The sequence below is a fragment of the Plectropomus leopardus genome, chromosome 13 (assembly GCF_026936395.1).
Source record: "Plectropomus leopardus strain MGB_pleo_1.0 chromosome 13, ASM2693639v1, whole genome shotgun sequence".
NCBI lineage: Eukaryota > Metazoa > Chordata > Actinopteri > Perciformes > Serranidae > Plectropomus > Plectropomus leopardus.
In genome coordinates, this window is record NC_142188.1 from 1,204,863 (window position 1) to 1,231,806 (window position 26,944).

Sequence of the window (26,944 nt, forward strand, 5' to 3'; positions counted from 1 at the left end):
CTTGATTTCTTTCAAAAACATTAAATGAAGGTAATTAGCAACTTTAGATGAAATGACGCAAAAAAATTTACAAAATTATTATTTTTTAAAAAGTACATGAAAATTACCGGAAAAATTAGCAAAAAACGAGACAAGAAAAGAAAAGAAAAGACAAAAAAGTTTGATTTTTTTAAAAAAGCCAAGAAAATTACCTGAAAATTAGCAAAAGCGAAAAGAAAGTTTTTTATAAAGCCAAGAAAATTACATTAAAAAAAGCAAAAGGAAAAGGAAAGTTTAAAAAGTTAAGGAAATAAAGTAGAAAAGTGGTTATAAATTCTATGACATAATAATTTTAAAAAACAATGATAATTAGAAATATAGATAAATGGACATTTCCCTCTATTTTTTTTCTCAATAACTTTAAAAATCTACTAACTTCTTGCCATTTGCAGACCATTTCTTGCCAAGTTGATGACTTTCTTTCCATGTTTTCACATGAAATAAAACCAGTGAGCTCAGGGATCAAAGGTTTAAATACTTGTGGAAGAAGTCTGAAAATAGCACAAAAAACTGACGTCAGTCCAGGTTTCGAAGGGTTAATGCCACATTTCCTCTGCATGGCTCGAATCGACTCAGTTGACTTTTGTTACCAGGTTCCTTTTAAATTTTTTTTGTTTTTCACTACAGATAATGATCCCAAAGCGGAGGATGGATTTTCACTTGAACGTCTGCACTTTGTTGACTGTATGGCTTAGCTTTTTGGGCTGGCATTTTTTATTTATTTATTCATTACCTTTTTATTTATTTATTTATTTTTTACCTTTTTTTAAATTTATTTATTTTTCACCTTTTTTTAAATTTATTTATTTTTACCATTTTTTAAAATTTATTTATTTATTACTTTTTTTGGCCAATTTCCAGGTACTTTTCTTGTAACTTTATTTTAAAGAATATCATGCAAATTCTCCCAGGTTCCAAAGGGTTAATGCCACTCTTGGACAGTTTTGCTGACTTTGATGAACAAAATTGACCCGTTTCGTCCTGCTGCTACAGCAGGAAGTCTCTGAGATCACCACTGTTTCTAATGAGCACATCAGCCCACGTAAACACCGTGTGAACGCCCTGTGAACATCGCGAGAACGCCCTGTGAACGCCGCAGGACCTGCGGTCTGAAAGTCTCGTTACAGGCTGTAAAAATCGTCCTCAAAACGATGTCTTCTGTCTCACTTTCGTCCACTTTTACCACCCAAAAAAATCAGAGGTTTGTTTGTGTTCATGTGGCAGAGGACGAGATTTTACAGCCTCAAATCTGTGATGTTCCTGTGTGTGTGTGTGTGTGTGTGTGTGTATGCATCTGTGTGTATGTGTGAGTCTGTGTGTGGGTCAGAGTGTCTGAGTGTTTGTGTGTGTGAGTTTTTGTGTCAGTGTGTGTGTTTCAATGTGTGTGTGTGTGTGTGTTTGTGTTGAGATTAAAACAGGTTTAATCACAGAGCAGCTTCTAACAATCTGTCCGCCTGCGAGTCACACCAGGAAGTGCCGCCACACACACACACACACACACACACACACACACACACACACAGTGTCCTCAGTGACGCCGTCCTGTCACAGAGTGTGTTCACGCTCTGATTGGTGTTTGAGCTCCTTCTAGTTAATTCTGTTTTCTTTCACAATCAGTGGAATCAGATTTTATCACGGCGAGCGTTATGAATGATGTTGGCCGGCCGCGGCGCTGACAGTAATGACCAGCAGCCATCTGAAAATAATTTAAAGCCTGGCGTGTTCTCCCACATCGGCCCCGGCTCAGCTGTCAGCCTCCGTCTACGCTGAAGGCGAAATTTCCAACTCTGGCGCCTCCCAGGAGTCAAAATGTTTGAGGAGGGATGAAGATTTCCCGTCCAGAACAGCCCAGAGTGAACGATCCCAATGTGGACCGTCACATATTTAATGTTCGGTTAACGCTGATTATTCCAGTTTTGTTACAAACTTCATCTTCAGCCGACTGCAGGAGGTTAAAAAATGTTTAAAATATCCGATCAGGTCAGTTTGCAGCATCTAAAAGCCTCAAAGTCTCAGCTACGGACCAATCAGAGAAGCCGTAAAGTTCTCTTTCTTTGCATTTCAGTGCATTAGTTCCATTTTCCTCACACTCTAAGAGCTAAAGGTGCAAACTAGAACCATGTTGGGGTCTGTGGCTTGTTCCTGTAGGAGAACCTTTTTCTGTTACTGGTAGACCAGTGGTTCCCAACTGGTGAATGGACCGTGAGTGACGTGTGAATATGTCAGATTTGTTAAAAAAAAACACTTTCTTTTGAAACAAACTGTCATCCCTGATTGTTCTTGCAGTATGTTCTAATATTTTTGTGTTCTAAGCCAACGTGTTGTGCGGGTCTATCTAACGTGTGGACCCTGTGGCTGGACCAGTTGGGTACCACTGTCGTAGAACCTTTTGTTATGCTTCCAACTGGAACCCTTAAAGACAGAGCTTCCTAGACGCCACCATAAAGGGTAAATACTGGAACCATCTGTGAAGGATTCCACCCTGAATCCCCTATGTGAGGTTCTGCAGAGAACCCCTCTGTGGTATAATGGTTCAATACAAAACCCTCTCAGGGGGTTCGACCCAGAACCGTTCCATCTTCTAATGGTACTACTAGAATCCACCCAGTAGGTTCTGAACCTTTTTCTATTCCAAGGGTTTCATCCAGAACCCACCCACAGGTTTCTATCAAGAACCTATGGAGAACCCTTTCATATTTCAAGGGTGTGTTCAAGAACTCAAACATGGGGTTCTACCCAAAAACCCATTTATATCACGTTCCCTCGTATTGAAGGGTTTCCTATGGAGTCCACCCAGGGGGTTATTTTGAGAACCCTTCCATCTTCCAAGGGTTTGTTATAGAACCTATACAGGAGTTTCTACTGAAAACCCTTTTATATTCCAAGGGTTTCATCTAGAACCCATCCACAAGGTTCTTTTAAGAACCCTTCCATATTCCAAGGTTTTAATGTAAAACCCACACAGGAGGTTCTGTCCTTTTGTATTCAAAGGGTTTAATCTAGAACTCAACCGGGGGTTCTACTGACAACAAAGTATACTGCAAAGGTTTTACCTAGAACCCGTCCAGGGGGCTCTGTTAAGAAGATAGAGAGAAGATCTCTCTGCCACTAACCAGTTCAAAGTAAAAGCCCTTTCTTTTAAAAAAAAAGGTTCTTCAGAAACAAACGGTTCTACCCTTTAAAATAAACTCTTTTGGAAAATTATTCTCAGAGTGCGTCTTGTTGAATGGACCATCATCTGGAATATCAAATATATATTATTTTTGGGAGGGGGGGTGATAGTTTGTCCGTATTGATGTGTTCCTCAGTGTTGGGATGTAAGAACGTGAAAATTAAAGTGTGGTTCCTGCAGGAGGTGAATGGTGTTCTGCGATGTAAAAGGCAGAATGCAGGTCAGCCTCTGAAAAAAAACCTAACTGGGTCTTTCAGTTGTAATCAGAGTCGAGCTGAAGCCAACGTGGCCACAGCTGGACGGCCTGTCAACCACTCTGACATATATCTGAATGAATGAATGGCTCTAATCAGGAATCTTGTGTGTGTGTGTGTGTGTGTGTGTGTGTGTGTGTGTGTGTGTGTGTGTGTGGGAGGGCGAAGTCTCCCAGATGGCACCCAAAGGATTTTCACTGATAGTTCCCTCTCCAGGAATTAGACCGCTGGGTTTAGTTGCATCAACGGCTTTCGACGTAACGACCGAATCAAATCACCTCCGTCTCTGCAGATCCACAAACACGCAGGAAAAACAGTACAGCAGGGGGAACCGCACACACACGCACACACACACACACAGGGTGGACAAAATAGCGAGAACAGCTCACTGTGTAAAGAATTCGGGACAGGTAAACAATCATCACCACGCTGCAGATAAAAAAATCTTTTTTATGACGCAGAACTCTTCAGCATCAGCAGCTAAAGACCTCCTGGTGGATTTAGTTGGCTTTTAAATTTTTCCCCACCGCTCTGTCCACAGATCAGCCGCCATCGTCTTAATGGTCACAGCCGCCTGTCTTCAGGAACGACAGCCGGGGCCTCTGGGGGGGAACGGCGCTCAATTACAGCGTTCAAATCTACGCCGAGCTGTCCGAGATCATCGGCGTAACGCACGTGAACGGTGACGCTGGTTCGACAGCCTGTCCTTAAAGAGCTTGTGAGCATCATTTCGAGTTATTTGCGTGCCTTCTTCTCGACAGTTTGACCAGTATTCATGAGTGTCTCGCCTTGGAGCGACTCGGGGAAGAAGCCTGGAGCGAATTCAAAAAAAAGAGGGCTACATTTTCTGGCTCTGCTGCTGCTTTTCAATCAGAGAGGAAAAACTCTCCCTCCTGAGAGCTCTGAATGTGTCTGTACCTTCACTTTACTCACATACTCGATATCTGGAAGCCCAAACAGATAACACACCTGCGCAGTCAGTATTTTAAAAATTGAAAAAGACTTACCACAAAATCAGAACGTCCGAGCCAAGATTGAAATCCTTCCAGGTGCTCTCTCTGCACACGATTGAGGTTTATGAAAGTGGCAGGCTGTTGTATCAAAATTAGCAGCTGAAATGTGGTCGTAAACTCACAAGGAGCAAAAGCACCTCCTCTGCTCCTCCTGGTTGCTTTTTCAGATGTTGAAAGAGAGCAGCAGGTGTTGAGATTTTCCGATTTCTGTACAAATCCGTCACTGAGGGTCAGACGATGGTGATGGAGTCGAGGTTGATTCCTAAAGAGTGAAAGTTTCCAAAAGACTTTTTACGCTCAGAAATGTCGCTCTGAGTCTGTTTTTGTTTTTCTCCGAAGGTAAAAGAAAGTTTCTCCCTCCTCAGGTCGTCGAGGTTTTTTTCCTCTGGAGTCCAACAGGTCTTAAGGTTCTGCTTTGTTTCCCTCCTCTGATGTGGTTTTCTCATCCAAAAGTGTTGAACCACAGCTGTCTGCCCGCAGACCTCACTCTCTCACAGGTCACTGCCCACTTCCTCTTCCTGTTATTGTGGTCAGTCTTCGCTGGTGCTCCCTGCTACTGCTCCTTTTCCTGTCCTGCAGAGGGGGGAGATGGGGACGGAGGGAACAGGCGTAAAGACAGAAAAGAGAAAAAAGAAGAGGCAGAGAGCGAGCGCATATGTCAAAACAGCTCAGAGACGCTCGGAGAGGCAGAGAAAGCAGCCGGCTCATGTTCAGGAAGCAGATGGAGTGAGTGTGTGAGGGAGGAGGAGGGAGGGAGGCTTGATGGAGAGCAAGGTGAGAGAGGCGTTACTTCTCAGTCCGCCTCTGAGAGAGAGCGAGGGAGCGAGAGAGACGGAGAGATTTATTATTCATGTGTGTGAGATAAGGATTAAGTTAAACAGGTTATTGGGGATAATCCTCCGAGATTTCCCCACATGAGGCTAGTAAATATTTCAGAGGGCTGACTTTGGCGGCTGAGTGTGTGTGTGTGTGTGTGTGTGTGTGTGTGTGTGTGTGTGTGTGTGTGTGTGTGCGCGTGTGCGTGAGTATATCTGACAGAGAGATCTTGTCTAAGCCGGTAAATGAGATGAGTTGGACGCCCCACACACACACACACACACACACACACACACACACTCCATCTCTCTCGTCTCTTCGGGGGGGGAGTCGCCCGTCAGTAATTTGGCGAATTGGACAGGAAAGCTGTGTGTTTTTACATGAAACCTCTCCTGTGGCAACAGCAGTCCTGTCTTTCTTTTTCATTTCCATCCCTCTCTCTGTCTCTCTCTCTGTCTCTGTTTGCTCACTCTCTCGTTATTTGCAGTTTCACTCGACATACAGTATTTTCATTACAGCCGGGAGCAGCGCTGCCGAATATCAACATGACAAAAAATCAACATTTGCTTTGAATCCTCTTCCCTTATTGTAGCAGCTGTGGATGTAAAATATCTCTCATACAAAATGCAAAAAAAAAGATGTCCAACAAGTTCAAGCAACTAAACGACAAAAGAAGCTTGTTTGTGTGCCTTTAAAATAAAAATGATTAATTTGATCTTTTTCTAATTTTTTGCGAAAGTTGTCACACATCGCAGCTTTGTCAGTGGACTCCCTCAGCTCATATTTCACACTCAGTATCCTTCTGCGTTTGCTGTTGATGTTCCGAGATGCCGCCACTAACACCACACATCACCAAAACCATGTGGTTAGGAAAAATAAAATAAAATTTAAAAATCATGGTTTGGTTCAACATTCATACAGGTCATGTGCTTGTGGCCCCGGGCCCCCAAAACATTACATCTGCCCCTGGTAATAATAATGAGAGCTCAGCGCGAGCGGCCGGATGAGACACGGAGCGATGCGTCCTGGTGTTTCTAAATAATTCATCCAAAGTCTGATTAAAGCTGAAACTAACACAAAGTCGTCTGTAAGTGTAAAGAAGTCACTTTCACCTCTGCTGATGTGTCTGTTTCAGACACTTTGGTGCTGTGAGGAGAAGCTGCGCTCTGTCTGTCTGTCTCACTGCGCTGCTGTCGGACCATCGGCTGTTTGATCCGCCGTGATGAAATGCTGTGGCTGTCAAACACTCAGCTGTTCGACAGTCAAAGTCCTTCACTGCATTTGGTTCATGGCGGCGCTATTCTTATTATCATCGGCTGTTCGTGTTGTCTGTCAAAACACGGCTGAAACGCGTTCTATCGACATTCTATCGACTATGTCTCTTTTTCTATTGAGTAAAAAGTTTTATTGTAATTGCTATCGTTATCGTTTTATGGTGCCGTCCTAATCCTAACCTATCTGTGCCAGCATGTGTGTTTGTTGACATCCTGGCATTGGTCGCCATGTGCTTTTGTTTCCGAGCGTGTGATGCGGAGAGCCAGAGGTCCACTGCAAAGTGGAAACATGTGACGACATTTTGGAAGCAGCACACTGAACGCCTGCTCCAAGTTCTTGCAGAGTTTTAGCAACAACATGTTACTTCCACCTTCACATTTATCACTTGAGCTGTGAGCTCGTATTTTTAAATTTTTTTTTTTTTTGTTACCCACCTTTTTTCTTTCTTTCTTTCTTTTTTGTTTCTGCGGTGAACAACACTTTTCTAAGTGCTGTCTTGTTTTTGACAGAACTAACATCTAACTTTAGGGAAAAGCTTTCACTCTCGTCACTCTTTGTCTGAATGTGTGTGTGTGTGTGTGTGTGTGTGTGTGTGTGTGTGTTAAACTGTCATTTTAGACAGATAAGGGAGAGACTAGTGACTCTGATGACAGTTACACACCAGAGAGAAAGAAAAGGCCTGAAGGAAAGCGTCTGAATTTTTATTTTATTTTATTTTTTTAGATCTATCACCCAACATTTCTCTAATCTACCACTCTCCACTTACGCCTCCACAATAAATACTCTGCGTTTAATGAGCTGTATTTGCATTATGTGTTATATGTATTGCACTTTAAATCAGTTTTACGTCGAGTTAAATGTGAACAGACTGAAGCGGCCCACAACGGTGATGTATTTATGTATGTAGAGAAAAGAAACAAGAGAGGAGATAACAAAGAGAGAGAGTTTGTCCTCATGTCGGCTGTCTGTTTTCTCTTGACGTGTACGAGAGTGATGGTTGTCCCACAAACAAACAAACAAAACGTCACGAATCTGATGGAAACTCTCTTGTTTACACGTCTCCTTTCCTCTGTGTCTCTCTGTCATTCTGTCTCTTCAAAAAAACCCTCATGCTCTTGGCCTACTTTCCTAAAAAACACTTTGGCACTAAAAATTGCATCCTCGCTCGGCTCATGACATGTAAGGAAACGGGTGATATCCCCCCGCTGGTGGTTTTGACTGGAAGAGGGCCGCTGGGAGTCCAACATCAAGGACTGGAGGACTGAGAGAGAGACAGAAAGAGAAAAAGAGAGGGAGAGGCGAATGTCTAACATGCCAGATCTTTTTTAGCGGCGCTTTTTGTGCCTAAAGAGGCTGCTTTCATCATGAACAGCTACAGCACGTTTATGTTTTTAGAGGCATATTCAGAAGGAAGATCGAGTTGCATGGAGCCCTTTTTCGTGCACACGTTGTGCCTTGACTTGACTCGGTTTGACTCTGCGTTCAGCCCAGCGCGGCGCTGAGTCACGTCTCCATACAAACAGGGCGACCTGTTTCAAGGTCTTTTTCCGATGAACATTTTTCGGTTGGCTGCGCCGATGTTTTGGTTTAACAAACGTGCACTAGCTCGATGCCCATCTCCTCTAGGTCGCTTGCAGGTTTTCGGTAGCGGATGTAGTGAGTTTGGAATCAACTGTATTAACTCTTTTATCTTCAAGTAAGGGAATAGAAATATTTGCTTAAATAATTTAGTTAGTTTAAATAATTCACTTAAAATAACAAAACCTGAAATCATTCCAAACTTCTTGTCAAATATTGCCACATTGTCAATAAAGCTTGGCGTCAGTCGTCGATGCACAAAAGCACTAATAATAATAATAATACATTTTATTTATACAGAGCATTTCAAGACACTCAGAGACGCTTGACATAGTAAAAAGGATCAAAGAGTAAAACTGAAAACATAATAAGATACACGACAAAGAAATTCATCACATAAATTAAACATTAAAGGCAGGTTTGAACTCATTGCAAAGTCATCAAATACTGCCGCTTCTGCAGGGCTTTCGGCATAAGATCCAGACGCCAAAAGCCACCTTTTACGTCCATATTACACGCCACTGGATGTCATCAGCTGAGAGGTGGCTGGACAGAACCGGTCACGGTGTTATCATATGCTGCCAGACGGCAGCTGCCACAGCAGCATTATACCAACACGTTGCCACTCGAACTCGTCACATGGTGGCGCTCTGTCAGTGACCTTCTGCGTCTACTTATGACGTTTTATGCATCGTTCCGTGTCAGCTGTTTACGCTCCAGGACTTTTTCGTTACTGTAAAGTAAACAAATGCACACAGTGGCACTAACCGGCTCTGTCTGACCGCGTTCTCAAACGTCACCGCCCGTGCATGTTACACGTGGATGCACCCGGTGCCATCCGGCCCTACGCCAACATATAATAACAACCGCCACTGGTCCTATCTGGTCGTGTTGTCATGTGACATCGTCCAGCCGCAATTCGGTTGGATGAGGAAGGTAGCTTTTGGCGTCACACTTGTGCACCGAGTACGATATTTGAACCTTTTACGCTGTTATGATATGGCGCCAGATTGCTGCACCCACACACAGAGACGCCTTTCGAGGTGTTATTTCAGGACGTACGGCGGTATAGAGTGAAACAGTCGTCATAGAGCATGGGGGAGTGGAGGTGTCAAACAAACTCAGGACTTTCACTCAGGAGCCTGCTGTCTGTGAAGCTAAAAATCAACCACAACAGACCTGCTGGTTAACTTCTCACCTCATGACCACGTCACAGTTTTACTGCGTCCACAGGCAAATTATGTGATGAGACAGTCACAGGACGAGGAACAGCAAGAAAAGCAGCAGTTTTACTGGTTTTACAATCTGACTTTAGCTCCTTTTTTCACAAGCTCACAGTCTTATCTGGTAAAGAGAACGATTACAGGTCTCGGGGCTGCAGTGAGTGTTTCTTGCTGCTGTTTGGCCGCAGCTTGCATCATGAGGTGTAGGATTTTGGGTGGTGAACAGAGCCTGCCGACGAGATACAGAGTTTTGACAAGTGCAGTTTAGTTTATCTGGATCCACGTTAGCTGACGTCAGCTTGTCTCTCTGGTTGCGGACAGAAAAATCTCACAGTTTAACAAAGAGATATGCACATTATTCACATGAAAACATGACATTTGTACTAAATCCAGCGGAGTATAAAGGCATTTGATAATATAACAAAAGCAGACATGAAGTTGAAAAACTCTGGAGTGTTTCTTTAATGGATGAAAAGAAGCTGCGTGTGTCCTTGATGGATCCATTGATAGAAAACTCACCGCGAGCACTATTTCATGTTTAAAAGGGAACATGAACTTTAACACGCAAATCAAAGTTTTCAAAAGAAAATAAAAAATGTTAATTACACAAATCAAAAGGAAGGTGGAAAACATTCTTCTCACTGAAAAGGAAAGCAAAAGATGATGACTGAAAACTGAAACTTAATTAGATGAGGACGTGCGGCAGTGCAGCAGTTCTTATTGAGTCGAAGCTCGAGTGAAAAAAAATTCTGTTTCTTTTGAACATGCATTGCTTAAAACTGTGGACCGACTCAGCATGTGATAAAACCCCACACATGATAAAGAGCAAACTCTGGAGTTAGTCGTCTCCAGCGGTCTAAACAGCAGTGCTGTCAACGCTGACACTTTACAAGAGGTCCTTAGGATCACTTTGCACAGATTAAAATAACTTCACAGTCCCCAAAAAACGAACTAGTTCACGTTTATTTCTCAGATATTTCAACTTGGAAGTGTTATCTCTAATATAATCTAATCTAAAAGCAGCTTGAAGACTTCAGCATGAGAATGAGCTGTTATTTTCTACCTGGCTTGCACTTAATGCATACATTTTGAGGGTTTTTTTTAACATTGTAAGTCCACAATGCAATAATAATAATAATAACTAACTAAACTGATCAGTATATTAACTAAACCCTTTGAAACCTGGAGCGACGTCACTTTCTTTGTGCTGCTTTCACACGTCCTTCAAATATTTTTAAACCTTTAAACTCTGAGCAAATTGGTGCGATGTCTTTTAAAATATTAAAGCGAAATGCCAATGATTAGAGTTGTAAAAAAATATTTCACAAATTGCAATAAATAGAAGTAGAAAGGTTTTTTTTAAAGAAAAAAAATAAAAGCTAGAGAAAACTCTATGTATAATGATCGTAATCACATGTTTTAAATTATGTTACAGAATTTTTATAATTTTTTTAAGCAATTTTTCCATGTGTTGTTTGGAGTGTTTGTTTTTTCTTTTCTTTTTGTTTTGATTTGTTTGTTGTTTTTACTGATTTTCAGGTAATTTTCTTGTAAACAAAAATCTCGCTAAATTCTGGGTCATTTCTGCTATTATCGATCATTACCTTTTTTCAGTGTTTTTGGAAGAAATCAAGACATTTTTTGACATTCAAAGGATTCATATCAATTTGGCAACAGTAAAATAGTAAACATGTATGTAAATACTTACATTATTTATTTGCTCCTTTGTTTCATCATCTCCATCTTTTATGAACCCCCTTTTTTCTCTCTCTGTGTCTGTGTCACCCCGAGGCCCTGTTTCACATTACCACATACATCAGTCAGAGGAGCTCTGCTTAAATGCACCTCTGCAGACACACACCTTTATTAACACACACACACACACACACACACACACACACACACACACACACATGCAGGTCATGAGGAGTTCATTCATGCATGATGACAGATCCTAATAGCTGTTACTTGCACATGCAGAAAACTCAGACAAATACAGTGGAGGAACACATGTGCTCACACACACACACACACACACACACACACACACACACACACACAGGCAATAGTACACACATAGATCATGGTGACACACACACACACACACACACACACACACAGAAACAGAGAGCTCATCCCAAACCGAGTAATGTTGACAGCGACCCTGCTATTTTTAAAGGGCACACTTCACAAGATATCATCTCCTCATCATTTGTCCTCGGGGATCTTTGTCTATTTACACAGCGTGCACACACACACACACACACACACACACACACACACACAAGCATTGTGCGGTCACACACACATGCACACAGTAGGGGTTAATGTCCCATCTCTCCGGATCTTTGTGTTGTAACAATTCAAGCTGGTAAAAATTGAAATGACGTTTGTTTTTTTGGGGGGGGGGGTTTGAGTGTTTTTTAAAACTGAGGTCAGGCGTTTTTCTTTGTTTGACTCGTCTTTCACAACGTGTGCCGTGTGCAACATGCACTGATCATATCTGAATTTTCAATTTCAAACTCTAAATTGCGTAGTAAAAATACACAAATCAGCCACCAGCATCAGAACATTTACTTTATTTCTGCTTTTATTCAGAGATGCTTTCACTTTATAAAATTTTAAGGTAATTTGTAATTCACTATTAACCCTTGGTTTCATCTCTTTCCAAAACATAGGGAGAAGGCAACGAGCAACTTCACAAAACTCAACAAAAATTACCAAAAAAATTACTAAATAAAGTCTCAAGAAACATACCAAGAAATAAGCACAAAAAAGTTTTGAAAAAAACTAAAAACATATTATATTATATTATATTATACTTTCAATAATCCTCTGTTTTTTAAGCTAATTTTATGTATTTTTTTCTGTTTTATTTATATTTTACAGTTTGTGGGACATTTCATGCCCAGTAACTTATTGCCTTTTTTCAGTTGTTTTTGAAAGAAATGACGCCAATTTTCTGAGTTTTCTAAGGGCCAGTTAGCTTTTTTAAAGTCGTCTGAACGCAGCACAAGAAAAATGTTAATCCAAGTTTTAAAGCGTTTGTATTAAGTGACCTAAATAATACGGATGAACAAAACGTTGCGTACAAACACAGAAAAGTAAAAGTACAGATGTAATGTATCCGTCGTTTGCAGAAATGTACAATGCAAATGCAAATGTTGGCTTCTGGACCCATCAGCAGCCTGACACGTCCTCCAATCACGTGCACGGATATATTAATACATCTGCCGTATTTATTATATTTAAGGTATAATCCCATATGTTTGACCCAAATGCACAGCAGCTGCTCAGGATGAAGTAAAACTAAAATTAAAAAACGCCTTTTCACTGAGAATGAATGGAGCATCTGATGCAACGACACAGCGAGGACGTCTGTAAAACCATTACGGCATTTTTGATCACTGTGCTGAAATGTTCTGACTGACATTTACATAAAGCTTTTCTAACAGCCTTTTATGTGATAGTGAGGCGATTAACAAATGTGTTGCAGCGCGACTAATGAATCATGACTGAAAATACACGCTGAATTTATGCAGTGATTGGCTGGAGCTGTAATAAGCACGGAAACATTGTTCTTAGGCGAGCGAGGTGGGTGTAAAATACTCCAAAGTAGAGCTTCCTCTTTCTTTGCAGGGAAGATTTCAGCACAGTTGTAAATGCAGAAAGTCAAATCTGTGCGTAAATATTTAGAAAATTTGAAAGAAATGCATGTCAGTGGCTTCAAGGTGAAAACATCTAGTTTTTTCATAATGATAACTTCAGCCTTGGATTTGTGAAGTTTTTCTGTAAAGCGCTTTGCATGAAGACATCCAGGAAACATAAAAAAATCACATAAAAAGATGCATTTAAATAGTGTTTAAATGGGTAAATACAATAAAGGATAAAAAAAAAAGTATTTTTAAAAAAGGGAATGAAAATTACAGCGTAGTAAAAGGCACAAATAAATAGTCCTGAATTTAATTTTATAAAAGCAAGCGACAAACAGAAAAGTCTTAAAATCTGATTTAACCCTTTAAAACCTGAGCAGATTGGTTTAATTTCTTTCAAAAACATAGAAAAAAGTCAGTCAGCAACTCAACTCAACAAAAACTGCAAGAAATTTGTAATAAAGTCACAAGAAAATCATCTGGAAATCAGCAAAAAATAAAAAAAAATAAAATTATCCCTTTGAAACCTGTAATGAAATTCTATGAAATCATAGGGAGAGGGCAACAAGCAACCTAGCAAAAAATAAAGTAATAAATAAAAAAAATACAAAAGTTATAAGACAACACCTCAAAATAAGCAAAACAAAAAGTGACAAAAAAAAACAAACAAGAAAATTATCTCAAATGTGTTGAAAAAAGTATTTATTTTCAATATTTATTAGATCTTTGTTCTGTAACATAATTTTAGATATAAAATTGCTAGTATTAGATATATAGTTCGGTTGTTTTTTGGGACATTTATCTAATAATCCTCTCCTCTTTTTTCAAACTAATTTTTTTGTTATTTTCTTGTCACCTTTTACTAATTTCTTGCAATTTTTGGGACATTTCTTGCCAAGTTGGTCGTTTCGTTTTTTCCCCCATGTTTTCGAAAACTGCAAACCAGTTTGCTCAGTCTTAAAAGGGTCTGATAGCTTGTGAAAAGCATTCGAATGCAGCTCAAGAAAACTGATGTCAGTCCAGGTTTCAAAGGGTTAAAAAACGAAAACAAAGACAGAGGTCAGGAGAGAAGTGCTAAAAAGAAGAAAAAAAACAATCTGTATCACAAGTAGTAACAAGTAGTGAAGTTAAGTTTGTTGTTGATGTGTGTATAAATGAGTGTAGGTATTTAGACATTTATAAATCATTATCAGTCACATCTATAATGTTCTACGACTGCTGATATAGTGCATCAGTAATAATTATGTGTTTATGAATGTGGTCATAAAGCATTATGAATGCATTACACCTGAATGTCTTCTTAATGCATTATAAATGGGATCTGCATAGAAGGTGTTACCTTTAATTTCAAGTGATGACTTAGTGGTTCAAAGGTCAGAGTTTTCAGACACAGGAGGGTTTGTCAGTGGGTCACATGCATTATTATTATTATTATTAATAATATTAATATTAACATTAACATTAATATTAATATTAATATTAATATTAATATTAATATTAATATTAATATTAATATTAATATTAATATTATTATTATTATTAATATTGTTATTGTTGTTGTTTTTGGCAATGATATTAGAGACGGACTGCTTTGCATTTCTCAGTTTTCAATAAAAATGCAAAGTCTCTCTTTGTAGATACTCTAATCACCCGGAGTGTTTTTGTGTTCAGCTTTTCGACAGCGTGGCATTTCTCTGTGACGCTCTTTTCTCACCACAGTCTCTCTTCACTGTGGTGGGAAAATGGCATCAAAATCATCTGTAGTTCTGGAAATTTTTAGCCTTTCAACACCTGGATCGACATACGTTTTCTCGTGCTGCTCTCAGACGCCTTCAACAAGCATTTAAAGCTCTGAAACCTGTGAAAATTGGTTTGTTTTCATTTGAAAACATATTGAAAAAAAGAAAATGAGCAACTTGGCAAGAAATGTCATGTAAAACACTAAAAATTTATAAAAGGTGACTAAAAAAATGACCTCAAAATGTTAATTAGATATAGAAGAAACAAGAGAAAATGTCTAGAAAAAAATATATTCATTTTGCATTTTTTGAAGGTAATTTATTTTTATTTTTTAACTTAACGTATTTTTAGGTAATTTTCTTGTAACTTTTAAATAATTTCTTGTTGACATTTTGTGCTAATTTTCAGGTGATTTCTTTTAAGTAACTTTATAATAATTTCTTGTTGATGTTTTTTGACATCGCATGTTTTCAAAAGAAATCAGAGGAACTTGAAAGGTTTAAATGCTTGTGAAAGGCGTCTGAAAGCAGCACAAGAAAACTGATGTTCAGGGTAAACGTGCGTATGAAATTTCATGGGCGGTAGGGCGGCAACTAACTATTATTTTGATAATCCATTAATAGGTTGATTATTTTTTCAAGGAATCAATTAATTGGATATAAAAGAAACATAAGCTTTTTTTTCTCCCACAACTTTGTTCAATGACAGATTATCGTTGACAACAGAGCAAAAAGTGCATGAACATCCCTGAGCTGTCAAAATAATATTAAATAATAAATCACTACAAAATCAAATAATTCAAAAACTAAAAAACTAAATATTGACAGCTTTTATGACATAACACACTTCCTTGTTTTGCGTAACGAGAAGTGCTCCAAACTTTTAGTTTTTGTACGAAATGTTTTCTCTGCCTCTGCCACGCCTCTTCAAAACACCCGCTTCACCTCCGCTCCCGTCTGCATGTGACGTAAACAGTCCCGCTACGCAGCGAGTGACGTAATAATCACGCAACACAACAAATTGATAATTTGCCCACACATGTAATTATTGATTATAATCGATTTTATCAATGAATTGTTGCAGCCCTTGTTTCAGGTGTCCTTAGTTTGCTTTCTTACTTTACCGTGTGAGTCTAAACCCAACCTAACCGTGTAAACATCCCACCACGTGCATTTGTTGACATCACAGTAACGACATCCTGGAGCGCGAACAGCTGACACAACAGGATGCCTAACACGTCACAGGCTGATGCTGACCGAGCATCATCATGTGAGGAGTTTGGAGTGAAAATGTTTTGGAATTTAATCAGTGAAATCATTTAAAAAGTTGTTATGACATTTTACGCTGCTAAAGGTAAAAGTTTTAATCTCTATCAGGGTTCATCCTCTGGGGAACACGAGTGTCCGTGCAGCATTTCACCTCGATCACTTAAATAGCTGTTTAGATATTTACGACGGACGACGTTTGCTGCTTGCATGGCTAAAAATCAGGTTGTGTTTCACTGAGTCGGACACATGCAGTGGAAAAGGCAGTTTTAAGATGTGATAAGAGAGAAGTACAGTGGAGCGTTCAGGGGAGATTCGGAGATACGGAGATACGGAGATACGGAGGTAGAGGAGGATGGAGTGTGAGGAGCAGAGGGAGCTGCAGGAGGAGAGAGCAAACTAACACACGCAGAGAGAGAATTCATATGCAACACTCCCATTAAAATCCAGAGATAACGACCGACAAATTTCTCCCAAACTGACTCTCCTCCCCGCTGCCTCGTCTTGTTTCACTCCCCCGTCTCTCCTTGTCTCTCCCACCTGTCTGTCTCTTATTGCTCCTGTCTTTCATCACTCCCTGCGCTCTGTGGCCGAAATCTATCAGAGGTTGAATCAATGACGAGATGTCTGAGGGCATCTGTGTGTGTGTGTGTGTGTGTGTGTGTGTGTCGGAGGTCTGAGGGAGAGAAAACGTGTGTGTGTGCCTTTAGTGAGGAGAAATTTGTGTATTTCTTCCTCATTATGGAGACATTTTGCGATTGTGTGGTTTAATGTGCTGAGCCGAGCTCTCATCTCAGTATTTCATATATCAAAAAGTGTGAAAAAAACACATTCACACATTGTGTGTGTGTGTGTGTGTGTGTGTGTGTGTGTGTGTGTGTGCGCGCGTGCGTGTGTGTGTTTCTTTGAGGTTGCTAACTAGTGGATGCTAAATAATGCAGCGTTCTGCCGAATGCCTCTCCTCCCCAACAACATCCCCATTAGTGATTCGGGGTTTGAAAATGTTAATGCTTTTAACACAGTCACTCCTCATTCACATCAAACTGGGAAAAAATAGCAGGACTGGAGCGGCTCGCACATCGGACGAACACAAACACAGACACAGGCACGACCACAGAGACGAACCAAACCACGGTGCAAACACACGGACAGAGACGGACACGCAAAGACGCTCACAGAAACTGACAGATACATGCCAACATAAGAGCCACACGCACAGCTGGAGAGGACAGAGGTTTGGAGGAACGGGGCTTTTCATCTTTCTGCGCCATTTTTACTAAAAAAAACACTGAAACCAGAGACTCTCCTGGTAAAATAACTGTTAAATAAAAGTAATAATAAAAAAGAAACTACTGTTGACTATCAGAGAGGTTAGAGGAGCTGCACATGTGACCCTGAACATCTTCAAACTGCATTTAGCCCTTCGAAAATCGAGCAAACAGGCTGAATTTCTTTCAAAAACAGACGGCAGCAAACCATGAAAGAAGAAAAAAACAAAAAAGGAAATAAAATAAAATATATGATTAAAAAGTAAAGGACAATTACCTGAAATTAGTTGAAAAACAAAAATAAAAAGAAATTTAAAAAAAACAAATGAATAAATAAATAAATAAAGAGAAAAAATGACAAAGAAAGTTAAAAAACAAACTGACAAAAACAACAGAAAATGACCTGAAGAAAAATGTTAAGAAATTGTAATAATTGTGTACAATAATTTTAAATATTTAATTATAATAATCATAAATATAATTTTCCCCTAGCTTTTTTCTTTTTTTTCTAGGTCATTTTGTCATTTGTTTTTGTTTATTTACTTTGGGGTTTTTTTCTTATTTTCAGGCAATTTCCTAAAACTTTTTTTTTTTTTTTTTACTTATTTTTGGGCGATATCTTGTTAAGTTGCTCTGGTTTCAAAAGATTAATCTTGAAGAATAATTCTGAAAAGGAAAAAAAATGATTTTGAAGTGTATGCCCTTTCATCATGTCTATGGACAACTATTTGGCAACGTTCCCAGTGGACCACAAAAATCTGAAGCAAAACGAGAGGAGAAATTTGCCTCTTTTTTTTTGCATAAGTACCTTATGAGTAATTCTCATGTCAGATGACTGGCTGCTTTCTTGGAATCCAGTGTCAGTTTTCCCTGATAAAAACTGCAGGCTTTATGGGAATGTGGTCATCATTTTTGAAATCGCGTAAGAAAGGCGTTATTTTCCAGTCGTCACAATCCATCATTTGTGTGCATTTCTGCAATCAAGATATTGTTGTAATCTGACGTAAAGATTTTCTTTAAAAAGAACCTCTTGCAGCATGTTGCAGCGCAGCACTTTGAACACTTTGTTTACAGGCAAAGGGAGTGATGCTTGACTCCTAAAATGAGGCAATAGAAAACCAACTCACACTGCAGCACACAACATTAAAATGCAAAACCGTGAAACTGGCATGCGTTTTATTCCCCCTTGTTTGAATTTTGGGCAGCGCTCAGCAAACAAGGTGAAAAGAATGAGCTCCCGATTTTAAATAAAGAAAAAAACTAAACAGAGAGAGAGAGAGAGGAGTGGCAGAGAAAGACTTTATCTTTTCAAATGACTGAATTCAAATGAACTCGCAGTGCAACAGAAAATGTGTTCGGTTTAAAGTGCCCGAGGCAGAAAGGGAGAAATAAACATGCTCTGCACGCTTCCTTTTGTTATTCCTCCCTCTCTTTTGGTTTGAAAATGGAGCATCTTTAGAGGAATTCTTCATCTGTGTGACATTTCACATTTATAGTGAAAACAACGTATATCAAGTGTGTTTTCATTGTCAGATACACTCGTTTATTATTTAACATCCTCACTACATTTGAAACACTGATTGCTTTGTCTCATTTTATATTCACAGATGGTTTCTGTGTGACTTCCCATCTACCTCACGCTTTCAGTCCAGCACATTCAGTGTCTTTCTTAATCATCTACAGCAGAGATCCTAAAACATCCTGCGTCTCGCAGGACTCGCAGCAGCCCATACATTTTTCCAGGATTTTAGGACATTTATAGGATTTCAGGACGTTAAGGATTTGAGAGCATTTCTAGGATTGTGAGACATTTCTAGTAATTTCGGATGTTTCTCAGATTTTAGAACATTTTTAGGGTTTTTAGGTTGTTTCTTGTATTTTAGAAAGTTTTTCAGATTTTAGGACATTTGTATGATACTAGGATGTTCCTAGGACTTTACTACATCTCTAGGATTTTAAGATTTTTCTAGGACTTTAGGACATTTGTAGGATTTTTAGATGTTTCTTGGACTTAAAGATATTTCTTTGATTCTAAGGCACTTTGACACATTTCTAGGATTTTCGGATATTTCTTGGATTTCAGAACATTTGTAGGCTTTTACGACATTTCTAGGATTTAAGGACATTTCTCAGATTTTTGAACATCTCTTGGATTCTCTGACATTTCTAGGACTTCACAACATTTCTAAGATTTTTAGATGTTTCTAGGATTTTAGAGCATTTCTAGGATTTGGGGACGTTTATGAATTTTAGGACATTTTCTTGATTTTATAACATTTATCAGATTCTAGGAAATTTCTTGGATTTGGGGATGTTTAGGATTTTGGACATTTCTTGGAATTTTTAGGATTTTAGCAGGTTTCTCTGAATTTTGGAAATTTCTAGAATTTTTGGGATATTTCTAGGATTTTAGGACATTTGTAGGATTTGAGAACATTTCTAGGATTTCAAGGCATTTCTTGACTTTTTGGATGTCTCTTGGATTTTAGGACATTTCCAGAATTTTAGGACATTGGGGTCTTATCTAGGACCTCTGTCGGGGGGTGTGGGGGATCCTTTTTTGATAAACAAGCTCTATTTTGATTTATGCACTCTGGCTGCTTATGGATGCTAAACGGACAAAAACAATTCCCAGTGTGAATCTTTTTTTTTTTTTTTTTTTTTGTGAATTGGAAAATAGTTAGGGGCCACCCGGCACCCTATCAGGGGCCAGATTTGTCTCACAGGCCATAAGTTGAGTATCGGCGCTCTGCAGGCACGGGGATATTTTGATTATCGAGGAACCATGATGGGATCCCTCTGGATTCTGCAGAACGTGATAAAAAAATGTAAATGATTTCACTTCCAAGGTCACCATTCTGTGAGATTTCCTTTGACAGCCGTTATGCTGCTGTGATACGGAGAGCATCAAGGTTAAACTGTTTTGATGTTTTCAGTAGGTGATCTCCCTCTCGCCGTCTCTCTGATGATGCAACCTCTCCTCACTCCTTGCCAAATGGTGCTAACTAGTGCCCAGACTCCAGGACCGTCTCCCGCGTGCCTTTTTCTTGTTTTTTTCTGCTTTATTGGTGTTTTTTTTTCCTTCCCTGTATGCGATTCAAATGCCCTCCCTAGAAGCACGCGGAGCGGCGAGCGGGGCCAAACAAATCTGACTGAGTTGTTTATCACAAGCGCTTGAATGTCAACTTGGCAAAACCTGCAGCTATAGCTGTTGTGTGGAGAGGAATGAGAGTAATTACACAGACTGACAGACATAAACACACACAAAGAGCTTGCAAGAGATGCAACAGTGCAATCAGAGACACAAACACACACACGCACAGTGTTTTTTTATGATAAATAGACTGAGGCGATGCTTTCATGTTGCCTCTCAGTTTACTGTATGAGGACGCCGTTAATTCTCTCTCCACCTTTATATCTTTCTTTACCTCTTTCTTGCAATCTCTTGTCCCCTCTTCTCTCTCTCTCTTTCTCTTCCCACCTATTTCTCCCTTTCCACCTCTTCCCCCCTTTCCCCTATTTTTCTCACTTTCTGGTTCAGTGATTGGAGACTTCAAATTGCCACTGAATTTCATCATAAAACCCCACTCTGCTCCTACTGCCCTTGTTGCCTCCTGCCAAACACACAAAGATGTGCGAGCACACAGGCAGGCTCATGCTAACACACCACCAGAGCCGAATTATTCAGGGCAACTATCAACAAATTCATGTAAAAAAAAAACTGTCAGAGGGAGGGAAAAAAACGCTCTGAAAGAGAAACAACAGAAAGAAAATTGGAAGATTCTTGTTTGCAAAGAGTGAAAAAATATTTATCGAAGCGTCTGATGCACACAAATCAACAAAAGCACACAGAGCAGAGGAGGGAGATAAGAACGACTGCACAACATGCAAAACAGGCAGCGCGCTCCCTCCGGCTACAGCTAAACACTTTTCACACAAACATGCATATATTCAGACAAATTGACATGCAGGTACAATCACCAAATACTCCTGGATGCTTCTCGGGGCTCCACAATTAAAAAATATATAAAATACTACATCCATCCATTCTTATTTCACCAGACGAGTGCGATCAGTTCATTGTAAGACAAATCTGTTTAGTCACTCCTCGCTTAATTCAAACACAACTTTGTTTCATTTGTTAGCTCTGATCAGCTGGCAGGTCTTTTTCCGCTTAAAAATCCTCGTGATGCGTGTGACACCTCCAGAGGTCGGGTGTTTAAACAGAAGGGGGTCGGTGTTTGCGTGAGCACTCATGTCTGATGAGTTTCGGTTCAAAAACAACTTTTTTTATACAGTAAGCAATCTGGTCAAATCAATGCAGGGGAAAATATTCACCTTGTGACCTGGGCTCCAGCGCGGACATGTCCGACAGCCCACTCCAGCGTGGACATGTCCGACAGCCCACTCCAGCGTGGACATGTCCGACAGCCCACTCCAGTGCACGGACATGTCCGACAGTCCACCCCAGCGCAGACATGTGCGACAGCCCACTCCACACCGCACACATGCCTGACAGCCCGCTTCAGTATGGAAATGTCCGACAGTGCGTGGACATGTTCCACAGCCCGCTCCAACTGGAGCAGTTTTACAAACTGTCTAGTTCCTGCAAGGTTTGCCGACAAAACTGTACCTGTAGGCCAGGCATCACCAACTGGTGGACCGCGGTCTGGATCTGGACCAAAACTTCATCCTATCCAGACCCGTGGACAAGTTGCAATAAAATGTGAGAATGAGAACAATATCTTATAAGGAGTAGTGCTGGGCCATTAATCAAAAAATAACCGAAACCGACATTGAGAACCTCTAAGACATAATCTTGCCCATGTTGGGTATTTTGGTTATTTGAAAATTATGTTAACCCTTTCCCCACTGGGGCTGCCAACTCGTCAAGTATTGCCGTTTTGCAGTGGACTTCAACGCCTACATATTACGCTCAAGGTTTTCTTCTGCGTCTGCTCGTTTCACTCTTGGATGTCGCTACCATGATGTCAACACAAGCACATTGTGGGATGAGGCTGCCTGCATCATTCTTTCACTTTTTGACTATTAAGACGTTTTGACAAACCGGTTGTTGTTTCCTTGTTGATTTGGCGGTTTGTGTGAGTTTGGGCTGCTCCAGCTCTGACTCGGCTGTTTTAAGATCAAAGACGGTTAAATTCCTCTCACCGAAAATCAAGTGGAGTGAGTCACTCGCTCAGTCTTCTCAAAGTGACGCGAGCAGGGTGAAATGCAAAAAAAAAAAAAAGTGAGTTTTTTTTTTTTGCAGCTGTGGACGAAGGAATTTTTCTACTGTTTAGGGTCACACTGACTTCCTCCTATTGAAACAGTAGCAGCATGTAAATCACACACACACACACACACACACACACACACGGCGCTGTGAAACCTCGTAACCTCTGCCTTCCTGTTGAGCCGATGGAAACTTATGTCCAGTCCACAGCTGGAATACAGCCGTTTAAACTTCTCTGGAAAAACTACTCAAAGATGCAGCGACTTCTCTCCAGTTCTTTGGGCGCACGGCTCAGTTTTTAAATACTGCTCAAAGCTATGATTGATTCATTTTCTTTAGTTATTTACAAATAACAGTCACAAAATCAGATATTTGCGACCCACAGAGGAAGAATGATGTCCTGTGGTGCAGCGATTCTCAAGCATTGATTGACTCTGTGAATAGTTTTTGTCCTTTTAGTCTCCATAAGGTGTCAGAGACGTAAAACAGCATCAAAATAGAGCTTGTTGATCAAAAAAAGAGCCAGAGGAGGATCCCCCACACCCCCGACAGAGATCCTAGCTAAGACACTAATGTCTTAAAATCCCAGAAATATCCTAAAATCCTAGAAAATTTCTAAAATCCTAGGAATGTTATAAAATCTTAGGAATTTCTTAAAATCCTAGAGATGTTCTTAAATACTAGAACTGTCCTAAAATCCAGCACACATGTTTGGGGCTGCTACGATTGGCCGCTGGCCTCCTGTCATCTTGCAGAAGTAAAGCAAAGCAAGTTATTTCTGCTCCGGTGCCAAATTTCACACTTTTAATTAAATCATATCAAAGTCTGATTAGTTTCAGAGCAAACTTTAAAAATGTTGTAATAATGAAAAAAAAGCAAAATTATACACACACGTAAACACACACAACACAAAGGTAAACATGGAGTGAGAAACACACACGCACACACAAACACTCGTCAGATTCGGGGAAACTTGCAGGAAGTGGCGGGTTGTTGCGACAGAGGCGAGGGGAAACTGCAGAGAGCTGATTAAGGATTGGCCAAATTAGGTTAACAGGACTCTGTGGTTTTCCAGATGTGAGCCGGGAGGAAATCCTTTTAGGGACGCAGCGTTTGAGGTGCTGCTCGGTGGAAATCAAACCTCGTGTGTTAAAGACGGCCAGCTGACCTGTGTGTGTGTGTGTGTGTGTGTGTGTGTGAGAGAGAGAGAGACAGTGAACACCACAACAATGAGCTCATACGGTGTTCAGGTCTGCGTCAGATCTGTGACACATTTCCTTTTCGTACACAGCGACACAATGAGGTGACCTCACTCGAAGCTTCAAAGAGAAATCTGAGCGACGGCAGAGTTTAAGGTTGTTTTTGTCAGTCAGGGATCAGCAGGAAATTTTGATAAACTCAAACAGACTTCCATGAAATCTGCAGTGAATGTCCAGAGGATGATGTTTTAGAGAGTACCTGTCCTTGCCTCCAAAAAAGCTAGATTTTTTTTAAAAGTGAAAACAAAAGCAAATATTAAAAAGATCTAGAAAAAGTGCTGAAAAATGATTTGATCATTTAAAACAAAAACATTCTGTAACAGTATTTTAAATATAAACTTGTTATGATTATAAATATAGATTTTGGGACATTTTCCCTATTTTTAAAAAAAATAATTTTCTAATAATCCTTTCCTCTTTTTAAAAATATTTTAGGTCATTTTTGTGTCACCATTTACTAATTTCTTTCAGTTTTTGGGACTTTTCTTGCCAAATTGGTCACTGGATTTTTCCCCATCTTTTTGAAAGAATTTTTTTTAAAAAGTGCTGATAAAACTGTAGTTATTTGATATATTTTATTATATTATATTATATATATATAATTATATAATATATTTTCTGTAACATAATACTAAATATAAACTTAAAATTACATATATATATCATTTTTATTTTTCCCTTTTTTGGATAACTTTCTAATAATCCTTTCCCATGTTTTAAAACTATTTTTAGGTCATTTTCTTGTCACCTTTTACTAATTTCTTGCAGTTCGGGTCATTGTCATTGACTTTTTTCCTATATTTTAGAAAGAAATCAAACCAATCAGCTCTGTTTTCAAATAGCTTGTGAAAGGTGTCTGAACACAACTGACAACTTCAGTCAAAAAACTCCCCTGGCGTTCCCATCAAAAACAGAAGCAAAACTGCATATTCTGCAAATGAAGTATACTGAAAGTATTTTTTTTATTTCCAGTGCTTTTTAAGGACTTTGCTTTGTTTTTTTCTGTGCATTTTTTTCAGTTTTTTTTGGTTTATTTTCCATGATTTTCTGTCAACTTTCCAACTATTATTATTATTATTGTTATTAGTATTTTTTTTTTTTGCTCATTTTTGGGCCATGTCATGTTAGGTTGCTCGTTCTCCCTAGGTTTAATGTGCTCAGGTTTCAAAGGGTTAACAAAGGGTCGTCAGGGCTGCTGCTGGTTTGCAGTGGGGTCAAAAAAGAAAGGAATGTGCATAATATAATTTCAATAGAATTAAATATTAATGAAGTATCAAAAGTATAAATTTAGAATTGAATTACTGAGATGTGATCCGGTAGCATAATTAGCTGATGATTAAATAAAATTACCGTGAAAGTGATAAAAAGGAAATGCCCCTTAAACACAAACTTGAGTCAGGAAAAACTGCTGAAACTAATTTCTTATCTCACTTTCTCTCCGTCTGTGTCTCTGCGTTGTCCTTCGGTGCCCTTGTGACATGCAGTACCCCTCCGATTCGCTCTCTCTCTCCTCGTGGCGGTTTTCACGGCGTTTGCAGTTTCTCTTCTTTGTTCAGTGAACTTGATAAATACAACCAGAAATGCTGAGTTTTCCCTTTTGGTCGCTGTTATTCCCACACAAATCACCTGCATAAAACAGAGCTGAATATAACAGATACAACAGAAGATGATCCTTTAATGGATTCTTTTTCATTCAGTGGATGGCAGCGATTCCTAATAAAAATCTCTCTCTTGGTATCGTTTGGTGTAATAATATGAGTCAGTGTGCTGAGTGAGGAACGCAGCCAGGATCCAGCCATGCATGACTGACAGGTGGACCAACAGGATTACACAGGCTGTAGATGTGGAGCCGCTTTCAGTTTCACAGTAAAAAAGTCTCTTAAGAAAACCTCTGATCTGTCTGAAGTCACATTTCTCTCCTAACACCAGCTCCTCTTTTCCTTTTTCTTTTGTTCACTTCTCTATTTAATGTATATTTTTAGCCGTGCGTTTGTCATGGCCGCACGGTTGTCAGACGAGTATTTGGCGCACGTCTTTGCTCCTGACTAAAAACAGCTGTGGATGGACAGAAATTCATGTTCCTCACATGATAAATTATCCTCTATTAACACTTGGCTGAAACTTTTTTTAGTGAAATATCTCAACAACTCTTGGATAGACTGATGCAGTTTTATGCACATATTCATGTTCCCCTCAGGATGAATCATAATAAAGTTGTCTCCTTTTATTCATTTAGTGCGATTACCAGGCCAAGTTTTAATTTGTCTCTTATGTGGGATTGTATGGCTGGAAAAACAGTGTCCTTAAAACACTCCCTCCCTAAAAACCACCCTCCTTCAGGGGCTAAAAAGCTGCTAGAAAAACAGGAATGGGTCCCCCAAAAACTGCCATATTGGGAGCTGGAAATCTGCTTTGAATACAGGGACAGGTCCCTAAAACACTGCCATGTTTGAAGGCCAAAAAGCTGCTGGAAAAGCCACAAGAGGAGCTGGAAAATACAGGGAAGGGTCCCTACAAAACACACACATTTGGGAGCTAAAAAGCAGCTGGAAAAATTGGGACTGTCCTTCAAAAACTGCCATGTTTGAGGGATGAAACGCAGCTGGAAAAGAGCAACTTGCTAAAAAGCCGCTGGAAAAACAGGCACTGATCCCTAAAAAGCGCTCATGTTTAGAGGCAAAAAAGGCACAGGAAAAACAGGGATTTGTCAAACAGTTTTTGTAATTTATTGTTCTCAAACGGCAGTCTGCAGCTCGGCGGTCGTCTCATTGAGATGTAACGCCCTAATATTCTGCGTCACTTTAACAATTGATTTGGTATGTACGAAACATGCAAATGTCACTTTTTCGGGATTGGCAGAATGCCAACCTTTTCTTCTGGCATCGTGGTTGCTTGTGCTCTGCTGGCATGACTTCCTGGCAAACCAAAATGGAACTGAGCCATCGTTACTGTCATTAGCTCCACCTGTGATCCACATTTTTAAACGCAGAGATGAAGACTTTCTGACTCTCTGCGCCTCTTTGACTCTGTGGGCCGAGGCTCTCCCCGAAGGCCGGCCGATTGTGAAACAAATCCCCCTCAGCTGTAATGATTTACTTTTTAATTTCAGTTGCATTCATGCCGTCATGTTGAAGTTATTCCTTTTGGCTCTGCTTT

General features: G+C 39.7%; 2 protein-coding genes across 2 annotated transcripts in view; one reads left to right on the forward strand and one right to left on the reverse strand.

Moving 5' to 3' along the window:
• The window catches only part of cdh5 (cadherin 5), a 47,156-nt gene extending 41,953 nt beyond the window's left edge, over positions 1-5,203 (reverse strand). Inside the window, exon 1 of the mRNA XM_088086216.1 lies at positions 4,473-5,203. The gene's annotated coding sequence lies outside the window, so the exon portion shown is untranslated. The remainder of the gene's footprint in view (positions 1-4,472) is intronic.
• Positions 1-26,944, forward strand: part of LOC121954671 (uncharacterized) — a 212,105-nt gene that overhangs the window by 98,291 nt on the left and 86,870 nt on the right. The gene's annotated exons all lie outside the window — the stretch shown is intronic.